Source organism: Vicugna pacos, chromosome 29 (assembly GCF_048564905.1).
Source record: "Vicugna pacos chromosome 29, VicPac4, whole genome shotgun sequence".
Taxonomy (NCBI): Eukaryota; Metazoa; Chordata; class Mammalia; order Artiodactyla; family Camelidae; genus Vicugna; species Vicugna pacos.
Window position 1 is genome coordinate 26,332,815 of NC_133015.1, and position 20,888 is coordinate 26,353,702.

At 56.0% G+C, this 20,888-nt stretch overlaps 1 long non-coding RNA gene across 2 annotated transcripts in view; it reads right to left on the reverse strand.

Annotated features, from left to right (window-relative positions):
• The window catches only part of LOC140690140 (uncharacterized), a 41,586-nt gene extending 22,525 nt beyond the window's left edge, over positions 1-19,061 (reverse strand). For both annotated transcript variants that reach the window (XR_012065323.1, XR_012065322.1), the window contains exons 1-2: positions 18,896-19,061; positions 1,943-2,354 (exon numbers count right to left, since the gene is read on the reverse strand). This is a non-coding gene — a long non-coding RNA (uncharacterized lncRNA). The remainder of the gene's footprint in view (positions 1-1,942; positions 2,355-18,895) is intronic.
• Positions 19,062-20,888: the final 1,827 nt, after the last annotated feature.

Below are 20,888 nucleotides of genomic sequence, written 5' to 3' on the forward strand. Positions count from 1 at the left end.
ACAACACGCTCGTTTTGGGAAGCCCAGACGAGGCCCCACAGCATCTGGAGGAGGCTGCCCGTGGGCGGCGGTCGGGCAGACACCCACGTGCAGGGGCTCAGCAGGTCCCACGCTAACAGGACGCGCGGCCTGGGGTGGACTCTGCGGCGCTCTGGCCATGGCCCTCCACGGGGCCTCACCCGTCGTCTCTCAGGGCCCCTGGTCCTCCTGCTGTTCTCCGCGAGCTCGCACTTACCTGATTTGATTTCATTTGTTTGGGGGAAGTGTCCAGATGACCTTCCAGCACAGAATGTTCTCCAGGAACCTACTCTTTGGTCAGTAAGACCCGACTGACCCAAAAGGCAAGAAAACAGCCCCAGGCGCACCCGACGCGGCACAGGCCGCAGCCACCTGCCCCCCCAGGACGGAATTCCCACGCGGACCCCAGCCGCCGGCCCTGCCCGTTTTCAGTCTCGCTGGGGTCTGAGGACCAGGGTAGCTGCGAACCATCAGGTGGTTGTGACTTCACGGAAAATTACGTCACCTTAACGTTGGGTGCTCAGTGATGAGCTGAGAAAGCTGCTTCTCTGTGACACCCTGACTCACTACATTCTTGAAGCTGAGCAGCCATGGAAGCCACGCACGGGACATTTTCATAGGACAGTCGCTCAAACCTTAGGCTTAAAAGGATGCCGAACTTACATGCAGAAATACGTAAGGACGGGTAGAGGGAGGAAGGCGTTCAGTGCATAATCTGGGATGAAGCAAACTTTTCACAAGAATAAAAATTCCATTAAACTGGCATATAAAGCCACAGAGGACAGAATCTGGGGGGTCTGAGGGGTTTTGTTTGTATGTTCAGTTTTGATTTTTTTACCTTTTGGAATAATAAAGAAACTTGAAGAAGATAAAAGTACACTGGCAACAAAAAAGTGGAGTAAAACAAAGATTTTCGGAAAGATTAAGATTGTGGAGACCGGAATTTGTCCAGCTTTTTGTAAAGCGCCATCACGGTGAGTGAATGGGGCTTACGGGCCCCTCAGCCTACACGCTGACCGCTGGCCACCGCCCTGCACCGGGAAACACCCAGGTGACGCTGATTCACCGGCGCTGAAACCGGCATTTTGTGTGACTGCCACGTGTCACAAATAGAACGCGTCATCAAAAGATGCTGACTCATCAAAATGCAGGCTCAATTCTCAGCCTTCAGGCCAGACAGAAACAGGTGGTGGCCAGATCTGGACCGGGGGCTGCAGGACCAAGGTCGCTGTTGAGGCCGCACAGCCCAGCCAGCCGCGGCCTGGGGAGGAGGGGCAGGTGGGGGCCGGCCAGGGCTGCGGCCGCAGCAGGAGAGCTGGGGGCGGCCATCGGAGGGGACGGCAGCACGGCTCTGTGTAGTGGCGACACTTCCAGGGCCAGGCGGCAACAGGAAAGGCCATTAGCTGGAAACAGGAGTTTCCAGACACAAGGGCTGAGACCTTGGGGGACACGGCAGGGCCAGGCGGGGGTGACAGGTGATGGCCAGGGATTCACAGGACGGTCATGTCCCCCGGGAAGAAGCAGCACCAGCCAGGAACCAGGCAGCAACTCTGCGCCCAGCCACGCTCAGGGCTGCCTGCCCGGGCCCCATCCCAGTGCCCCCGCCGGGACTCAGGCAGCAAGACACACACATCTCCAGCTTCTGCAGGCGTAAAGTGCCTTGAACCCTGCCAGGCATCCTCAGGTCGCCTCAGAGACTGGAGGGGACAGCATGCCATCCGTCGCCCAGGGCAATGAAGGCACGGCTGACGGGTGCATTTGAGGATGGACTCCAACAATGACGAAGCAGTCTACAGAGAGCGTGACCTCCGAGGAAACCTGGGCTCACACGAGCTTCCTGGATCCTTGAGTGACTGGAGTCTCTAAGACTCCAAGGGCGGAGGTCAGTAAGGTGAGCTTCTGGCTACAAAACCTCAAGTCTTACCAGTCACTGGGCTCTAACAGTACCCAGGAGGCGCCTGCTCCGAGGGGAGTGTCCGGGTGGAAGACCCTTTCTGCATGGAAGAGATCCAGGCGCCTCAAGCATCTGGACGGGCCTTCCGGTCTGTAAACGTGACGGCAGGCTGACACCAGGTCCTGCGGACTGTGGGTGCAAACGCAGAGCCGGTGGCCTGGGGTCTCATCTGGAGCTCGGAGACAGAAACGAGGGCCTCAGGCATGACCAGGAATTATTACTTGTAACACAAAATAGAATTTAAAAAGTAACATCTGTAGACACTTAGACGTGGTTTTTCATCTGGGGACTTGCTGGTCATCACCACGAGTCCTGTAAGGTCACACCCGTTAGCAGAGAGAATTCCACAGTCCAGACAGGGGCTGGTGCCAGGCCGAAGCACCTAGAGGAGTGAAGGGACAGAGGCAGCTGTGGACGCTCGGGGCCGGGAGCACCGCGGAGTCAGCCTCGGGGACCCAGCCTCCCTGCGCCTCAGTCTCAACAATAAACTGTCTCCCAAACTGAGACCCTGCAGGGCCCCTCACACAGGAGAGGACACACAGTCCTGAAGCTGCCATCGGGCCCTCAGGTGGGAAGGACGGGGCTGGGTCTCGGGAGGACTGTGTGGCACTACCCGCCCCCCGAGGGGCTGCCCTGCGGAACCTTTCCAGTCCAAGTCCAAGACTTCCCGCAGGGCGGCCCCTCAGTACTCAGTACTCCGGCTGCAGCCGGTTCTCACGAGGCGCCCGTCACCCTCTGGAGCCATGAATGTCTTTTTGCCCTGATTTTCTCTCATCCCCCAGAAGAGAAGCTCCAGGAAGCCCAGGCCACCTGTCTTGCTCGTCTGTGAAGGGAGGGAGCAGGCGGAAGGAAGGAGGGGAGAGAGCAGCTAAAACTGAGACATCCCGTCACACTCCCCCAAACCACGCAGAGCCCAGGCAGCGACGCGGCTCAGTCTCGGCGGAGCGCTGCCCCGACGGCGGTGCCCGTAAACATTTACTGGCCGCCATCCAGTCATGGCCCTGGCGCCATTTTTTTAATGACTGAATTTTTGTCTAGTAAAAGAGAACTGGCACCAAACCAACAATTAAAACATTAAAAAGACTGTTGAGTGTTTTATTTAAACTTTTCCCAGTGTATTTTCTTCAGGAAATGAGCATTTCGGCCAGGGACCGTGGTCTACCGTTTATGACTCATTCACAGATCGCACGTTTATCACTGCGCTGCTGATGGGGAGTCATTACTGTCTGTGGAAGGAGAACACAAGGCGAGACAACTCCTTGAAGCTGGCTTGGAAATTCACACGACAGCCACCGCCAAGGAGCTCTCACCATGCGTGGAATTCCCTCGCGCCCTCAGTCCCCAGTGTGAACTCTGTCGAGCTGTATATTTACGTGCCATTTACCGTAAGCCCTCCAGATTTGATCACCAGTTTTCTGAATTCTGAACACCCACCGTCTGCCCTCCCAGCCCGCCAGAACCTCCGGTGTTCCTTGTCCTCTGGCGCTGCACCAACCTCTCCTTCATTAGAAAGAAAAGGAAGGAAATAAACAAACCTAAATTCCTATCCCCACCAAAACCAACAAACAAACAAATAAAAAAAAGAGAGAATGAAGGAAAACTAACCTAGCCTGGAGGCAACCACCACACACAAGGTATGTTCAGAGGGATTCAAGGAAGATTGTGAGCTAAGAGGTTTTTCTTGCTGTTCCGCAGAAATGGAGGGCGTGGGAGACGGAGGGAGCCCTCGGGGAGGGGCCGGGAGCCAGACCAGAAGCCCGTCACCTGGGCAGTGCTGATGACACCCCTGGGGGTCTAAGGCCGTTGGCCCTGCTGCGCATCACACACACGGCCTCCACTTGCCTCGCCCAGCTCCCCCACCCCGGGCCGTGCCTGGAGCAGGCGCAGGACCAAGGCGCCCACAGCCCCTCCTCCAGGTCCCACCCTGACCCGGGGCGGGCCCCCCACACCCCAGTCACCTCTCACACCTTCCCTGCTGGATGAGCAGTTTCTGACGACAAGGGAGAGAAGTCTCTGAATCAGAGTAGGAGACGTGTTCGGAAGGACTCAGAGCTGGCGCGCTGATGTGACTGATCCGCGCTTTGTGCACCCTGCCCGGGGACGCGGGGGCCTGGGGACGCGGGGGCCCGGGGGACGCGGGGGGCCGGGGACGCGGGGGCCCGGGGGACGCGGGGGCCCGGGGACGCGGGGGCCCGGGGGACGCGGAGGGCCCGGGGACGCGGGGGCCCGGGGGACGCGGAGGGCCCGGGGACGCGGGGGCCCGGGGGACGCGGGGGCCCGGGGGACGCGGGGGGCCGGGGGACGCGGGGGCCCGGGGACGCGGGGGCCCGGGGGACGCGGAGGGCCCGGGGACGCGGGGGCCCGGGGGACGCGGAGGGCCCGGGGACGCGGGGGCCCGGTTCACAGCGCAGTCGGGCAAGAGACCCTCCCTGAGGACGCGCGGCTCCTCGAGCTGACCTCTGTCTCTCTGTCCTCCCAGTCGTCTGCGAGGCCCCGCACAGCACACTCCTTCAGACAGCTCTCTAACCAGATCCAGTCAAACCCTTAGGAGATGCCACTTCCTAGAGCACCCTTAGCATCCTGCTAGGGCTCAAAGGGGCTCCTGCGCGCCCCACTGTCTGGTCGTCCCCCGGTGCTCACACACACACAACCCCTCCACAACCCTACGCAGCGTGGGGTCCCCAGTCACAACTGCTGAGCCCGGCCGCTCCATTGGAATCCAGCACACACCTGGCCTCTAGAACAACGTGAGTTCCCCAGGGGTGTGGCCTGTGGCACGAGGATTCTGACAAGCGGGTCACTTGGCTAGTGAGTGGTGACAGAATTATCGAGGTTTTCACATTTTCTTGCTGTGCTGAAATCACCTGTTGCCACTGAGATCGGACGAAGTACCCAGGCCAAGGGTCACTGTCACTGACTTGACATACTTATTCCCTCCCATGGCCTCCTTCCTGCCCACCAACCCCTGACCCTCAACCCCGCACAGCCCAGCTCCTCACAGCCGCCTCGCTCTGTCCTGATCCGCACGCCTCCCCCTCCCTCCTCTGTGGAGCTGCCTTTACCCATTCTCCAAAGTTCTTCTCCGATAAAAACTCTCCACACAGCTTTCTCAAGCACTTTCCCAGACGTGCTCCTTCATCGTGGAAACACCAAACAGGCTTCACGTCTCCCCTTCCCACAGCCGAGCTCTGTGCAGCATCGCAGAGCTGCGCGCTCTGAGGGCGGAGAACATGGGTCTCGTCTCTGCACCCCAAGGGCCTCCAGCTCGACGTCTTTACACAGAGAAACAGCTGCTCGATGTCACTGACCTGACCACGAGCCATCAGTCGTCCTTCCTCTCTGGAAAACTGAAGTCTGCACACCATCCCCCCGGGCCTTCCAAAACGCCCAGCTGCATTTTCCAGGTTCCAGGGCTGTCAATCACAGTCAGGGGAGTTGCCACTCCGAGAATTCCCAGAGAACGACAAGGTACAACATGATATCACACGTCTACTCTCTCCACACGTGTATTTGTTCATGAGTCCGTAAAAACTCAAATAGCCAAAAAACTCAAACAAATAAGTACATAAATTGGAGCAAACAAATGCGGCACAAAGACTCCATCAGATAAAAACCTTGTTGCCCAAACAGCATTACCCTCCGAAACCCGGGCTCCCACAAGGCTTTGTCTGAACCACCGGCTCCCAGTCAGGATGAGCCCTTCGGTCCATTTAGCAAAGAACGGGTTTCACGTGAACCCCGACTCCAGCCAGGGTACCTTTTCTGGCACAATCAGCAGCCCCTCTTCTGAAACACCTGTTGTTAACTGCAGCAAGATCGTCACCTGGGCATTAACCACGTACTCGCTGAGCACGCACTTTAAGCAACTTTCTAGGGACTGAGGATGTAACAGCAACAAAGGGGGGAAAGGCAGTTACTCTCGAAGAGGACAAGACAGCGTACGCACAGGAGCAACAGGGAAAGAGACAGCCTTGGGGAAAGAGCCCGGAAGCGCAGAGGCCCTAAACGAGACGAATCCAGAAAGACCCACACGGAGACACAGCACGACTCAACTGTCAAAGCGAAAGACAGGAGAGAACCCTAAAAGCAGCAGGGGAAAAGCAACTGACTCCATACCCGGGACCCCCCACAGGACCAGCAGAGGTTTTCCAGCAAACTCCTTGCAGGCCAGAAGGGCGCGGCAAGATGCCTTCAAAGTGCTGGGAGGAAACCGCCAGCCCAGGCCACTGCTGCCAAGGCTGTCCTTAACGTTAAACGAGAGCCGAAGAGCTTTCAGACACACAAAGCTGAAGGGGCCTATCGTCGCGAGATTATCAACACAAGAAATGTTAAAAGGAGTTCTTCAAGCTAAAGTAAAAGGGTATTAACTAGTACCCGGAGAACGTACTGAAGATAAAGCTCATTAGTAAAGGTAAGCACATGGTTATACTCAGAACGCCCTAATGTAGTAGCGGAAGGCAAGTCACCCACAACTGCAGTGAGAAGGCTCAGACAAGGTGTTGAAGACAGCTACAACCCGCAGCAGCCTACAGTGATTTGTTAACGAACATGCAACGTGGAAAGACAGAAACTGCGACACCAAAAACAACACGGGAGGGGGTGTGTAAACACGTGGCGCTTCTGCATGCTTTCAAAGTTGTTTTCAGCTTAAAATAGGCTGTTATCGATACAACATGTTCTACGTAAGCCTCGTGATCACCACCAAGCAAAAGCAAAAGCCTAGAGGAGATTCAGGAAAGGCCACGAGAAAGGGGTCGGAGCGTGCCCAGACACGCAGCACATCCCGGGGGGGAGGGCAGGAGGAGGACGGCGCGGCGCGGCGCGGCCACAGGGCGCAGCTCCTGCCTCCCGGCCTTTAACTCAGCTTTTCGTGCGACGACTTTCTCTGCCTCTCAGCGCACCAGGCCCCCTTCTTTTTTAAACTTGATTAGTGGCTGCCTGGAGTTTACAATACGACTTACAGTTAGCCTAGGTCCGCCAACACCAGGACACCTGGCGGGGCGGCTCAGGTTCCTCAGAACAAGGTGCTCCGAACCCCTCCCCGCCAGGCCTGTCGCACTGCCGCCACTCGCTTCGCTCACCCAGCTCATTCTTACTATCTGTATTTTGTGCAGACTGTTACTGGTTAGAGGAACTAAAAGTAAGAAAAGTAAAACTTTTTATTTCACCTTTATTTACTCCTTCTCTAACGCGCTTCCTTTTTAAAGGCAGATTTGAATTTCTACCTTATTTTCATTTGCCTTCTCTCTGAAGAGTTTTTTAAAGATTTCCCGCAAGGCAGGCTTACTGGAAGTAAATTCTTTCCATTCTCCTCGTCTGAGAAGGACTTTGTTTCAACTTCACTCGTGAAGGACAACTTCACTGGACACAGAAACACAGGTAAGCAGGTGGGTCGGGGGAGGTGCACCTGGTCCTTTCGATATTTTAGGTATTTCTCTCCACGGTCTTCTTCTTTCAGGGTCTCTGGAGAGACGCCTAACGAAACTCTCACGCTTATTTCTCTACAGGTGAGGTGTCTGTGTTTTCTAGCTCCCTTCACAGCTTCCTTTTTGTCTTTGATCTTCTACAGTTTGACTAGGACGTGCCTAGATGTAATTTTTTTTTTTTTGTAATTTACCCTGCTTGGTGTTCTCTGAGCTCCGTGGGATCCATGGTTTGGAAATTCTCAGCCGTCGTCACCCCCACAGTTTCTCTGTTTCTTCTCCTTCTCGTATCTCAGAGGAGTGTTCCACTACGTATCCATTATCACTCCTGTGACTGTCCTGCAGTTCTTGAATAATCCGTTTTTTCAGTCTTTCTTTCCCTTCGCTTTTCAGTTTGGGAAGTTACACTGATTCACTGTTTCCTTGGCCATGTCCAGCTTGCTAATGAGCCTTTTCTATTTCTAGCAATTTTACTTCTTTCTGAGAGTTTTGCTTCTCTTGCTCGTGTTACCACCTGCTTCTGCAGGCTGTGCGCTCTTCCTGCCAGAGCCCGTACACGTTAATCACGGCTGCTTCAACCCCGAATCCCTGCTGGACCTGAGTCTAGTCCTGAAGCTAGTCCTCGTCTCTTTACACCGCATTTTTGGTGTTTTAGCAAGACTTGAGGTTTTTTGTTGAAAGCCAGAGACGAGGCGTCAGGTTGAAGGAAGTGTGGTAAACGGCCCTTTCGCGTGAGAGGTTACGCGCCTGCGGCAGGAGAGGGGCTGCGCTGCCTGCTCGTAGAGCCCTGCATCGGAGCATGAGTCTCCTCCATGCCCTGTGCTGCCTCCCTTGCTGCCTGCGGCTTCCCTGCAGGCTCCTCCCCAGGCGGAGGCGAAGCTCAGCTGTCACCCTCGAGGGAGGGGGATGGGTCCTCGAGCCCCGCTGTTCGGTTCCTATCAAAGCGTCAGAAATACCCGCGTCATCTAAAACCCTGGAAAGGGAGTAACCACCTCAAGGTGCGCGTGTACACATGCTTTACCTTCTGCAGACCCATTCTCAACCAGAGCACGCCAGAAGCCTCAACACCCCACGCGAGGGGCTGGGAACAGCGGCCCCAGGGGCTGTCCGCGTCCCGAGCTGCAGAGCCTGCGAGTGTGGACTGTCACGTGGCAACGGGGAGCTGAGGGAACGGGCGCAACTAAGGCCGCTGGTCGGCTGACCTGAAAGCAGGGAGAGCACCCTGGGCTACCTGAGGGGCCCCATAATCACGGGGGTTCCAAGAGTGAGGGTGGAGGCAGGAGACCCAGCGGGACTGACGTGCCCTGAGGGCGCGTGTGCTGCTGGCTCAGGTGAGGGAGGGAGAGGCCACAAGCCTCTGGGGGTGCAGCCCCAGAGCTGCAGAAGCTGAGGACCCTGCCCACCCCACCCCCCACCCCCGCAGGGAGGAAAGCCGGGTGGCTGCATCTTGCTTCAGCCCAGGGAGACCCTGCCGCACTCTGAGGTACAGAAACTCAAGATAACCTGTGCTGTCTGAAGCCACGACATTAGCGGTAACCTGCCACAGCAGCAGCAGGAAATAATACGCCACAACCGTTCATCTACAAAGTAAATAGACGTTTTAGAGTTTTTTTCAAAGGAACTTTTCAAATTCTATCTTGAATTTCCAGATTGCTGATAAAACTTTCCAAAAGTGTAAGATGCAAAAATGCAGTCACTGTTCTTCCCGGTTTCCCCTCTCCCTCCTCCTGCCTCCAGCCTTAGTTTCCATGTTACTCTGAGTTGTAATTTAAGGTCAAGTTAAAAGACCGCAAAATGGAAAGCTGTCATAAGTGGTTCTCTCAGGTTTCCTGGATCTCGGCAGCAGAACCACGTGACTGCTTCTTTGGTTTGGCCTAGTTAATTCTCTGTTCATTGGTAGTCTTTGAATTTATTATAGACATACGACTTAATAACCACTTTCTATTTTTAAAAAATTGTTAGTAGATCTTTGGATCAAAGCAAAACCAAACTCTTATGCATTAAAACTTCTCTTAAAATGAAAGCAATTTTTTCAAGCCTACTTTTAAAAACTCATTTTCTTCATCATGTCCTTTGCAGAGTGCCCCCCCCCCAAGTTTTGGGTAGTCTTCAGTCTTAATTAAATCAAGTGTGATAAAATAAGTCAAGGCTAAAAAAAGCTCTTTGGATACATGTCACCAAAAACAACTTAAAAATTTATTTCCTAGCATTAATTGTGCACCTAACTGACATCTTCTTATCTTGGTTGAATCCCTGAAAACCATCTGTATGTGTCTCAAGGCTCACACGTCAGAGCAGGGGCAAACTACTGGCTCCGGCTAAAGCCTTCACCTAAAAACACACAGTCTTCTGCATAAAAGACAAAAATTGATTTGCTCATCTAGTCAGAGTAAGAGACATCAAGGCCTTCCTGGAAAACAAGACTTTTTCTAAGACGAGAATGAAAAACAGACACACAACCCTCTGAAGCGCCGTGGACAGTCGTGTACGGCGTGTCACCTCGCTGTCACTGCGGGGTCACCTGGAAAGGTCGGCGGGTGGCCCTGCAGGAGCACCTGCTCACCCACGCCGGCTCCTCTGTGCCTCCGCAGAGCTGGCGCCCAGGACGGGAGCCTCAGAAACAGGGGGACGAGGCGGTGGAACGCGCTGACTCGGGAGGAGGGCGGCAGTTGAAAACTTCTGGCAAATCCTCAGACCTCAAGCGCGTGGCAGGGGCGGTGACGCTGGACTTGGAACGCGTCCAGTTTGCGGCAGAGGAAAGAGCGCAGCAGAAATGCCCCCGGCCCTCCGTGCTGAGCACGGGGATCTGACCGCCTGTGACATCAGCACCGAGATCTTAGAGCCAAGCGTGACAGCATCGTTCTTCGAAAGGAGAGCACGCGGTTGGTCGGGACCGGGGACTGAGGCCCGGGGCTCAGCCAAGGGACCAACCCGTGCGCAGCCGGAGGGGAGCGGGGCCGCGCCGGGAGAGCGCGCCTCTGAGCGCAGGTCCTCGGCCATGTCCTCGGGAGTCTGCCTTGGTTTCCGGCTTTGCAGGGGACAAACCAGAAGTCAAAACCTAATTCTGTTCTCTCCTTTGAGGCTTCGAAGACAGCACAAAGCTTGCGTTTCCAAAATAAGACCACAGACATCATAAAAGACGGATGCTTCGGTAAAAGGCCCCCACCTCGCCTCTTGTCCAATTTTTTTCTTTAGATAAATTTTGTGCTTTTCTATGAGAGATCCTTTATTCACAGAAGCTGAACTCCCAGACAGTGACGGGAAATAACTTTGTACAGAAGAAGGAACAGAAAGGGTACAGCCCATCAGAGATGTTCCAGACGCATGGCCAGTTTTCAAGGACTTGAAGAGAAAGATGTGGACACATTTGTGAAAAATCTAGACTAGGGTGAGATTTAAAGCAGTTCAAGGCAGAGAAAAGCACTGGGGAAATCGCACACAGGCACTTGACACACACAGATCTGCACACGCGGGTCCAGTAACGGTGCCGAGTAGAGAAGCTGTGAGGGCCAGAGGGTCTGGGACGAGGCCCGGGGCTCCTCCCACACGAGTTCAAGAGTTTTCTTCCCTTGTGTCTGTGTGTATCCCTGACCCCTCGTCTTCCTCCTCATTGGCCGTGTCTCAGCGCTGGAGTTCCCCTCCCTCCAGCTTCAATGTGCTGAGCATTTACTACTCAGGACACAGCCACGCAAGGGACTGGGCAACGGCCCAAACGTTATGTCACACACACATGTTGCCCCTGTGCAAGTGCACACTCGTGTCCACACGCAGACACGTGGTCACACACATACACATTTCCACATGCCCGCACATGCATGCACACACGCACATGCATGCACACACGCACATGTATGCACACACGCAGTCCCTTGACTATGCAAATCAGGTTCTAATCCCCTACACTATACCCTGAGTTATCCCCCACGTCACCCCCCACATCAGCCCCCACGTCATGCCCCACGTCACCCCCACGTCACCCCACGTCATCCCCGCGTCATCCCATCACCCCCCATCAGCCCCACATCAGCCCATCATCCCATCAGCCCCCACGTCACCCCCACGTCGCCCCCACGTCCCCCCACATCCGCCCCACGTCGTCCCCACGTCACCCCCGCGTCGCCCCCACGTCCCCCCACGTCCGCCCCACGTCGTCCCCACGTCACCCCCGCGTCGCCCCCACGTCCCCCCACGTCCGCCCCACGTCAGCCCCCCTTCATCCCTACAGCACGGTGGCCCTGGCCCCGGTGTCCCCACATAGCTGAACAGACTGTCGGCTTCACTAGCGGAAAGTTACACAAGTAAGCGCGAGGGAGGAGGTGGGACCTCCGAGCTGTTCCCGGCTCCCTCCTCGGTCCCAGCAGCCCTTTCGTAAGCTCAGCCTCCCGCGTCACCGACACATCAGCCTGCGTTCCCCACGCACCGCGCAGTGCACAGAGGCCAAAGGACGGACACACGTGGATGTGTCTCGACCACAGTGCTCGGGACACGTGCTCCCCTCTGCCCAGCGGCCCCGAAGCCACCCCGGCGTTGTCGGTCTACGTCCAGGCCTCCAGCACCATGAAAAGCGGGTGCTTGGACCCGAAGCTAACGGGCACTGCCCTGACCCGGTGCTGCGCGCCGGCCTCTTCCCGCCGTGCGCTGGGGCTGTGGTTTCATGCGGGGACTGAACCCGGCTAGTCTAACGACCTCCTGCGTTGTAATTTCAGAAGCTGGAATTTCATAGGCACGGACACTGTTATTCAGCCTGAATCACTGGGCACCTCTGTTTCCGTGCTCTGGAGCCTGGATGGCAGCCTCGTGCACAAAGGCCTCAGTGCACAGCTTCAGCCCGGGAGGGAACTTTTCTCCTCGGAAGACTGAGGGCAAACTATTCGGCTGTTTAAAAGCTAAAAGTACAAATGGCTTACTGGTTCCAAACTCTTGTTTGTGGTAGTTCAGCTCCAAGATCATTGCAGTTTGGAAACAAGTTACATTTGGCAAATAATTATGCCACAAAGGGTCTAACTGCTTTTTCCATTTTAAATAACAAAATAAGAAACAAAGTGTTCTGATTAAAAAGTTAACAGCTATATAGTAAATTCTCACGCATTTTCATAGCGATATTAGCAACCTAGGTGGAGCCTTAAAAGAAGACCCTTTAGCCACAGAAAATTACCCAACCGACCACGATATTTCACTGCACATTTCAGAGATCAACATACTGCATTTACTCAAATGAGCGTTCAAATCTGAATAAAAATTAGGTTGCGATCCTAACAGGGCCCTCTGTTGAGCGATGCAGAAATGAACAAATGGTTTCTGTCTGCTCGAGGCTCCCCACGAAAAAGAAGGAGATTTAGAACACGGATTAGCAAGTATAAATTAAACAGTTAGGCAATGAAGCAGTTTAAGTGCGTTTTGATAACGCAGCATCTAAGCCGGGCTCCAGGATCTGCTGCCCAGTCCGCCTCCCAGGAAGCAGGGAGCATCTGGGGGACCCGGACCTGCATCCTTTGCTCCCAGCAGTCCCCCACCCGGGTACAGGGATGGCCCGTGGCCTCCAGCCCGCAGAGGCTCACCTGCGAGAGAATGCTCATTCTCACATTTGAACTATTTTGATGTCAAAAGGCAATCATGAGAAGCTTTTAATCAAACATTTCATTTCTTTCATGAGGACTCCCCAGAGATGGGCTCTGCAGGGGTGAGACAGGAGAAGGGCTCCGGGAAGGTCAGGAGGCAGGTCTGCCCTGGGTTCTGCCGTCCGCCCTGCATGTCGCTGGGCACAGCACCTAACCGTCCTGGCTGTGGTGTGTTTATCTGTCAACACAGGGCCTGGACGAGATGCTGCGGACCCGTGCGCTCACTCTGGCACCCACGAGAGCGGGCACAGCCTTCAAAAGCCCATGTCCGACGGCTCTCCGGATGGCTCCTCGGATGCTGGGGAGAAATATTCACACCCTGTGGTTCTGGGAAGGCCCCAGGGGCCGCACTCCGCCTTCTGCCTGAACAGCAGCGAAACTTCTCCACAACTGTCGCCCATCAGTCCCGAGGGACATGGTGAGGCCGACGGCTGTGTCCGGGCGTTGACCACACTGCCGGCCTCCACTTAGGCTGTCCCGCCCCCTCTGCGCCTTCCGCTCCGAGGCCCCGAACCACCATGCGCGCGACCCTGGTGACTCTTCCTACAGCACTGCCACAGCCTCTCCCCCTGTCCCAAACCCCAGAGCAGAGACGGGCGCTACACTCCCAGGGACACCTGCGCCCCTGACAGAACAGAGTCGGTGAGAACCCAGCTCCGCAGAGGCTCAGCCTGGAGTCGTGTTGCAACCAGAAGACGGAGGCCAAGACCGGATAGGCGAAGAGGTGGGCAAGACCACTGTGGGGAGGGCTCCCCAGCCCTGGGAGACTGTGGCTTGTTCCCACTGACCCCAACGCGAGGAAGCAGAAGCTGCAGCCAGGGAAACAGAGCAGCTTGGCAGCCTCCACTGCTGGCTTCTCAGAACTGCTGTGTCTTCTTCCAGACGAACCTCGGGAGAACCACAATTTAAAACTGACTTCATCTGGGAGAGCCGAAATTCTTTTGGCAGTTCTCTGGAAGGGGGAAAAGACAACTAATTCCTTCCCTCCTCCCCCCAGGACAAAAAGAGAAGTTGCAACACAGGCTCCTCGGAGCCGGTCACAGAAACACTCGGAGATCTGCAAAGCTGCACAATGTGCACGTTTGGAGAAGCAATTTTGAGGCCAAGTAAATGTCCAGGGACTTTATTTAAACATCTCTTTGTCTTCCTGGTCAAACTGGCACCTCAGGATCACAGAAGAGGCCCTTGTTTCCACCCATCAGGAAACTGGGTGCAAAGAGCAACCCTCCGGATGTCGCAGACAGCAGAGAACTTACTCTGACCCAAGGCGCAGGGTGCAGAGTCCTGCCAGCTACTGCCATGAAACAGACACACTAGGCGTAATTGATTGACAGGCTTTCCTCTGACAAACCCTCCCCAGTTTACCCAAAGCAAAAGCCCCAACTTGCACAACGTGGTCAGACACCTGTCTCCCAACCGTGTCATACCGCTGCACACTGAGAGCGGAGTGTCGAAACTGGAAATACACCAAGGAGGACCGTTAGTGCTCACAGGGGCTTCACACAAGAATAACTGGAAAATGACGACAGAGCACAAATGACTGAACCAGGTCAGGTCACAAGGGCGGGAGGGCTGGACAGGAGTAGGTCCACCAGCCGTGAGCGTCCTGGGACGAGGGGGCCCCGTGAACACCAGGGGTCATCTGGCCCAGGCAAAGGGACCGGGTGAGTGCACACCCAGCCCGGGACGTTCAGACCCTGGGGTCAGGCTGACCGCTGGGCCCACCCCTTCGCTCACTGCTTCATTAGCCAAGCGGGTCAGGGTCGTCTCCTCTCCCGTGGCTGGCAGCCCGCCGAGGCCCAGCGTCAGGGCCTAAGCACATGAGAAGCAGAAACTGACGGATGCTGCACACGCTGGTGTCCCCCTACCCCCAGCCCCACTCTGGTCTCAGACCCCCGACCAACAGCAGGGCTGGCGGGAAGCGGTCAGACGTCAGTGCAGGGCTTTGTCTGACCCACCTGGTAGATGATGAACGTCCCCCAGCCAAGAAAATAAGGCTCTTCACTCACAGAAACACAGCCCACTTCACTTCAGACTGTCTTCAGAAACACGTGAGTGTGAGTCGTCTGTACCTGATTCACACATGTGCTCAGAGACACAGGACGTCTTCCCAGAGCAGGAGACGTCCTCACACGTGTGCAAAGATGTAACAGGCGGAGCCCGAGCACGTCTTCCAGCAGTGAGGAGAGCCACGCCCCAGCCGCAGCCACATACACCTGTGTCTGCCTGGACCGGGCGTCCTCTCCTGGAACGAGGCAGGCACCCCCCTTTGCTGATCCCTCCAAGCCGGGAGGCCAGCTGCTTGATACGGGAAAGCAGGCGTGCCCCTCCATCCTCCCTCCTGACCAAGCCCGTTCCTGTGGGGCCGGCTGGCAGGACGAGCTGATGGTGGCACCCAGCCTGAGGCCATCCAAGCCTGTCCACCAAGGCCAGCACCCCGTGACAGGCCAGACCGTGGTCCCTGAACACCCAGACCAGGCACATCCCCACAGGACTCGGTCCCAGCAAGGTTCCGGGTCACAAAGAAGACACCTGAGCCCAGACGCGTGGGCTGCTCAGCAGGAACCAGAGCCCCACAGGCAGAGCCTCAGCCCCGGAGCCCGGCCACGCACGCCCTCCGCATGGAGCCCAGGCCTGAGTCCCCACCACAGCAGGGCCAAGACCAGGCCGGGAGGGGCTGCTCCATGCAAGGGAGAGGCCCGTCTACCCCACCGGCCAGACTGACAGCCCTGCCCACATCCAGCAGGAACAGGGCACCGGCCGAGAGGTCACTGGCCCTCCGGCCACAGTGGGCACCCCGGCTAAGAGCCGCAGCAAACGGGAGCAGAGTTGGAACCGTACGGCTACTCCCAGGCAAAAACAGCGCAGCACGCTGTGCAGAGCAGCGCAGAGCTCCCCAGTTTCCCCAGTGAGAGCGTCCATCGGCAGCTCCCTCTGAAGGACCACCTCGAGGCTTTCTGAAAACACAGGCAAAGCTGAGAAGAGGAGACCAGCGCCCACAGACAGAAAACCCAGCCCCTTGGAGCCCGGTCTTGTCTGAAGCAGGTCCCTGAGGGCGGACCGCCCAGTCACGGTGCCGCCGACTCCCCGAGCAGGGCAGGCCGATAGAGCCACACCGAAAAGGACGAGGACTTCCCTGAGCGACACCACTCCTGAGCTTTCCACGTGTGTTGACTTGATGTAAACTTGCTCAGCGCACATCCCAAAGCAGGAAGGGCCTGTGTTCCCCGGGGTCTGACGTCGCTGCGGGGAGAACATTCCCGGCACGGGGTCGCTGCGCAGGCCGGCTTGTCTGCAGCCGTTAGCAGAACAGTCAGAGGCTCAGAGCCCCCCGGGAACTCCAGCCGCGGGCACCTCCTGGTTCTCCTCCGGCGCGCCGTCCGCAGGGGCAGGTCTGAGCACCTCCCCAAGCCACCACGTTGAGACCAGATGGCCAGAGCCAAGGTCATCCCAGCAATGCAGGCAAATGAGCATTTGCTGGTGGGAAGGTGGTCAGGCAGCCAGAGGGTGGCCTAAAGCTCCCACCGGCCCCTCCCTGGGGGTCAACGCCGGGATGTCCAGTGGCATTGAGGAAGGGGTCACAATCCCGCACAACCACAACCCCGCACCCGAGAGGGCCACACAGGGAGCTCGTGGTTGTCAGCAGAAGCCCCAGCTGGCCGCCAGCATGTCAGGAAGACTGACCCCGGGTGGGAGTCTCTGATACAGTGAGTGTCTCAGTCCAACAACAGTGAAAAATACTTCCGGATTTAGACAAACACCCCAGCATCTTCCAGACCCCCGGTCTTGGTCTAGGATGGGCCCCAGTCATAAGGCTGTCCTGAAGACTGACACTGGGAATTAAGAGAGGGATCATAACTTCTCTAGCGTGGCTACAGACCACTTCACAGTCTGAATCTAGGACAGAGGATGTGGGCTCAAGTAGGACCCCTTAGGGTCGCAGGCACTTTCCTGCAGGGCCTGCAGCCATGGGGTCCAAACCCACCGACCACTCACAGGACACTCAGCATCGAGAGAGTGCTTGCTCTTTGCGAATTCAATTTTTAACATCCTTCTGTCCTAAAACAGCTGTCTTCCTAGACTCCTCGGGTCACAGTGACCATCCACTTGTCAGGAGAGTAAGAATCAGAATCTGGATGCAGAGGTCTCAGAAAGGAGAGCAGGCCAACTAGGGGGCCTGGTCCTGGAGGCCCAGGGCGGGCAGCGGAGCGGGTCGGAGAGAGGACTGCCAGGAGGGAGCACACGGCTTCATTCAAGGGCAAAGACACCACCTGAAGAGACGGAGACTCGGTGTCACGGGCCCTGTCACTAAAAATTAATTTAAAACCCCTTATCTGCCCATCACAGGACAGCCCTCTCCTCCTTCCAGAAAGGCCATGTTGTCTGTGATCTCAAAACTGCTTTCGCAGTTTTCACTTTTGACCAAATGACCAGTGGTGAACGAACAGGACCCGACCCCTGCTGCTGCGCCCCCATCCTCAGGGTGAAGGGCTAGCCTGAGCAACAGGAGGGCAAGTCAGGTCCGGAAGGAAGGGAACATGCTGGGCGGCTGGGAATGAGCAGCAGCAGAGAGGGAGGGGGAAGTGATGGCCCAGGAGAGCTGTCAAACCAGCGGATTAACACCAGAGTTTATTAATAGTTCCTACAAGTCACCATGAAAAAAAGACACACAGCAAAGGATTTAAAAAACAGGGAAACCCCCAGGAGAGGCCTACAGGGGTGACAGCCGCGATGGGGGCCCAAAGCCCTCAGTCATCAGGGACTCAGGCGGACCCTGAAGGGACCTGCGCTTTCACACAGAAGCGCCTCTCCCAGCCAGACAGCCACACACGTTACTCTGTGCAGCATCGCCAGTAACGGAGACCACGAGAAACCGAGCTGCCTGCGTGTCAGTCGTGTGGAGGGTTCAACGCCGTCCTGGGGGGCCCTACGCCACCCATGCGGACTGACGGGAAAGCAAGTAACACACAGCATTAGGTTTTTAAAATACACTTACGTGGTTTTAGAAGTGTGTAAACACGAGAAAGGAACTTCTCCAGGTCTCTAAGGAGCTCATGTTTTGCTTTTGATTTTCTAAGTCTAGAATGGTGTTTAGAAACCCGCACTACTGTTTAATAAATGGATTTGTTAAAATGAGCGTGATGTCTGACGACTGGGTTAAAACGAACATTTCAGAACATGAAATTACTACAAATTCTTTCCTTGGAAAAATAGTATGAAACAAACCCTTTTACTTCTTGAGATCCCCTTAAGCCACAGAAGTTAACAGATGCAGTAGTCCTCCTTCTGCATTTAATTACGTGTCCTCCTACTCCCGCACCCAAAATTATTTGCTTCATTGTGTGCGCGGCCCTATTTGGAAGAAACAAAACTTCTCAGCAGGCAACCTGACCCGAACAAAAAGCACACGGGGCAGCGGTGGGAAACCTTGTCACGCGCGCCCGAGGACCCCGGCCAGGGCCAGCTCTCGGTCCGCCCTTGCTGGCAGCCCGAGTAGATACCAAAACGGCTTCCCTGGGCCAGCGTCTACGTCCTGTGGGGTCAGTCACCCTGACCAGCTTCACCCCAATGACGCTCCCGGCCAGGGCCGCCCAAGCCGCTGACGTCCACGCTGACGGCTCCCCCTGGAGCGACAGCTGGAGCGGAGCCCCGGCTGGGGCCCCACTCCGCTGCTGCGCTGACCACGGCGGTGCCACCCCCCCCCCCCCCGCCGCGGCTCCCGGGCCCCTCGCCCCGGCCGCCCGCGTCGTCTGAGCACCGCAGGCACTCGGGCGGCGCCTGCCGACTGGACCCACGAGGCAGCGCGTGCGCAGTCCGCGCCCTGCAGTCCGGCCTCTGGCCCCCACTCCCGCCCGGGGCCCCGCTCTGACTGGCGCTCCTACCCGCCTGCCTCGGGCCCTCGGGACACGGCACCCGCAGACTGCGCAGCGCCCGCCGAAGCCTCGGCCCCGGGACCTGGGTGGCTGCGGGCTCCCACGGGGACGGGCGTGGGCCCGGCTCGGCGAGCGCACCGGTGCGCCGCAGGCCCCGCGCTCGGGCGCGCGTCCCCACCGCACCAGCTCGGAGAGCGCGCGCCGGGGCGCAGGCCCGAGCGAGCCGCGCTCCCTCCCACGGGCAGGCCTGGCGCGCGCGGCGCACGCTCCAGCTGGGCCTCGAGGCTCCCGCCCGGGCGGGCGGCGCCCGACGAAGAGCGGAAGGACAGAGGAAGAGGGAAGGCGGGCCGCCCGGACGGCGCACGCCCCACGACAGGGCTCTTCAAAACCAAGCGTATTTTGTTTCACTCCGGAGCCCCCGCAACGCAGGATGCTGGCAGCCCTGCACAGTCCCTGCTCACCCCCATTCTCTGACTTAACTCGTCGTTCCTCTGTCCTGAAAGTCCCTCTGCCGATTTCCAATCTATTCTTCATCCGTATTTTTTCTCCCGTAAATCTGGGTATTTTTTTGTTTGCACCATAAAGTTAGATTGTAAGCATTTGGAGAGCAGCAAAGAGCGGGGACACGTCCATCCCCCACGTAACCAGTGGGCGTTAGACCCTCACTGGGTGGTGGGTCCTGAGCAAACTCTTAACTGAGTAACGGCCGTTGGAGGCCTTTTTAAAAAGCCTTTTCTATTGTGAAACATGACAAACATGTAGAAAAGTGCACAAAACAAACGTCACAGTCAGTGGAGTATCAGCTCTCAGTTCAAAGTGACCCCTCTCTTGACCTACATGAAAACCTGATTCATGCGTCCCTTTATAGTTCTACCACATAGGCGTGATTCTGTCACCGAAATAATAAACAATCAATACTAAGAATAGAAAAGAATTTTAACTGAGCCAAACTGAGGACTAGCCCAGAAGCCGGCCTCTCAGACAAGCAGGGTTTCCAGCACAGTCTCACGTGTTGACAGAACGAAGAGCATTAGCAAGTCGAGCATACATTTCTTCAAGTTTAAAAAAAAAAAAAGAGACAAGCGTGTGCACAGCAAGTCACTGTGGCCTTGGCCCCTGGGAAGGGGGTCTTATCATTGAAGGAGGCCCAGAATTGGCATTTATTTAAAAAAATGTTTTTTTAATCACGGACCTTTACTTCTGGTCAGTGTCGTCTTTTAATAATTAAAGAGGATGTACAGTAGCGCGTTTGATGGGCCACAAACAGGCTATTTTAGTTAGCCTAAAATTCAAGTGAACTCATGTTTAAGCCAGCATGACTTCCCTACATTTCAATATGTGAGCATTTCTTTTATCAATTCTTAAGCAATACAGGTCAGTTTTGCTGGATTTTTAAAAACTTAACATAAATAAAACCACATGTATATGATCTCCTGTCTGGCTCCTCTCACTCCGCATGTTTGCATATCTGTCAGTGGAGTTGTGTGTGCTCACCAGCGTTTGAAGGAGAGCACCTCGGGTTGCTCACGCCGGGCTGACACCCCCGGGCGGCTCCATGCTCAGTCATGTATGCCCCCTGTCCCGGGGCCTGGCGCACGCGTGGCTGTGGGGCTTATGTTTAGGGAGCAGTGACTTGGGTCCATGTCTCCGGCTTTAATGGATGGTGCCTAGTGGGGTCCAGTGGGACTCCTCACGCTACCACACTCAGTAGGTGAGTGCCCTGGGAGTCCCATATCCTCCCCAGCACGTGGTGGTAAATAAGTCTGTCTAGTTTTTTAAATTTTAACCAGTCTAATTTATTGATTTTATTTTTATCTTTATTTCCTCCTATTTTCTTTTGAGTTTAATTTTGTCTTCTCTCTCTGACTTCTTGAGATGAATGCTCAGATGACCCACTTCCAGCCTTTCATAACTTTATATGTGTTTTGAGTCCACATATTTTCCTCTAAGCAATGTTTTTGCTTCATTCTGCAGATTTTAGTAGGTGGCACTTTTGTCGTTG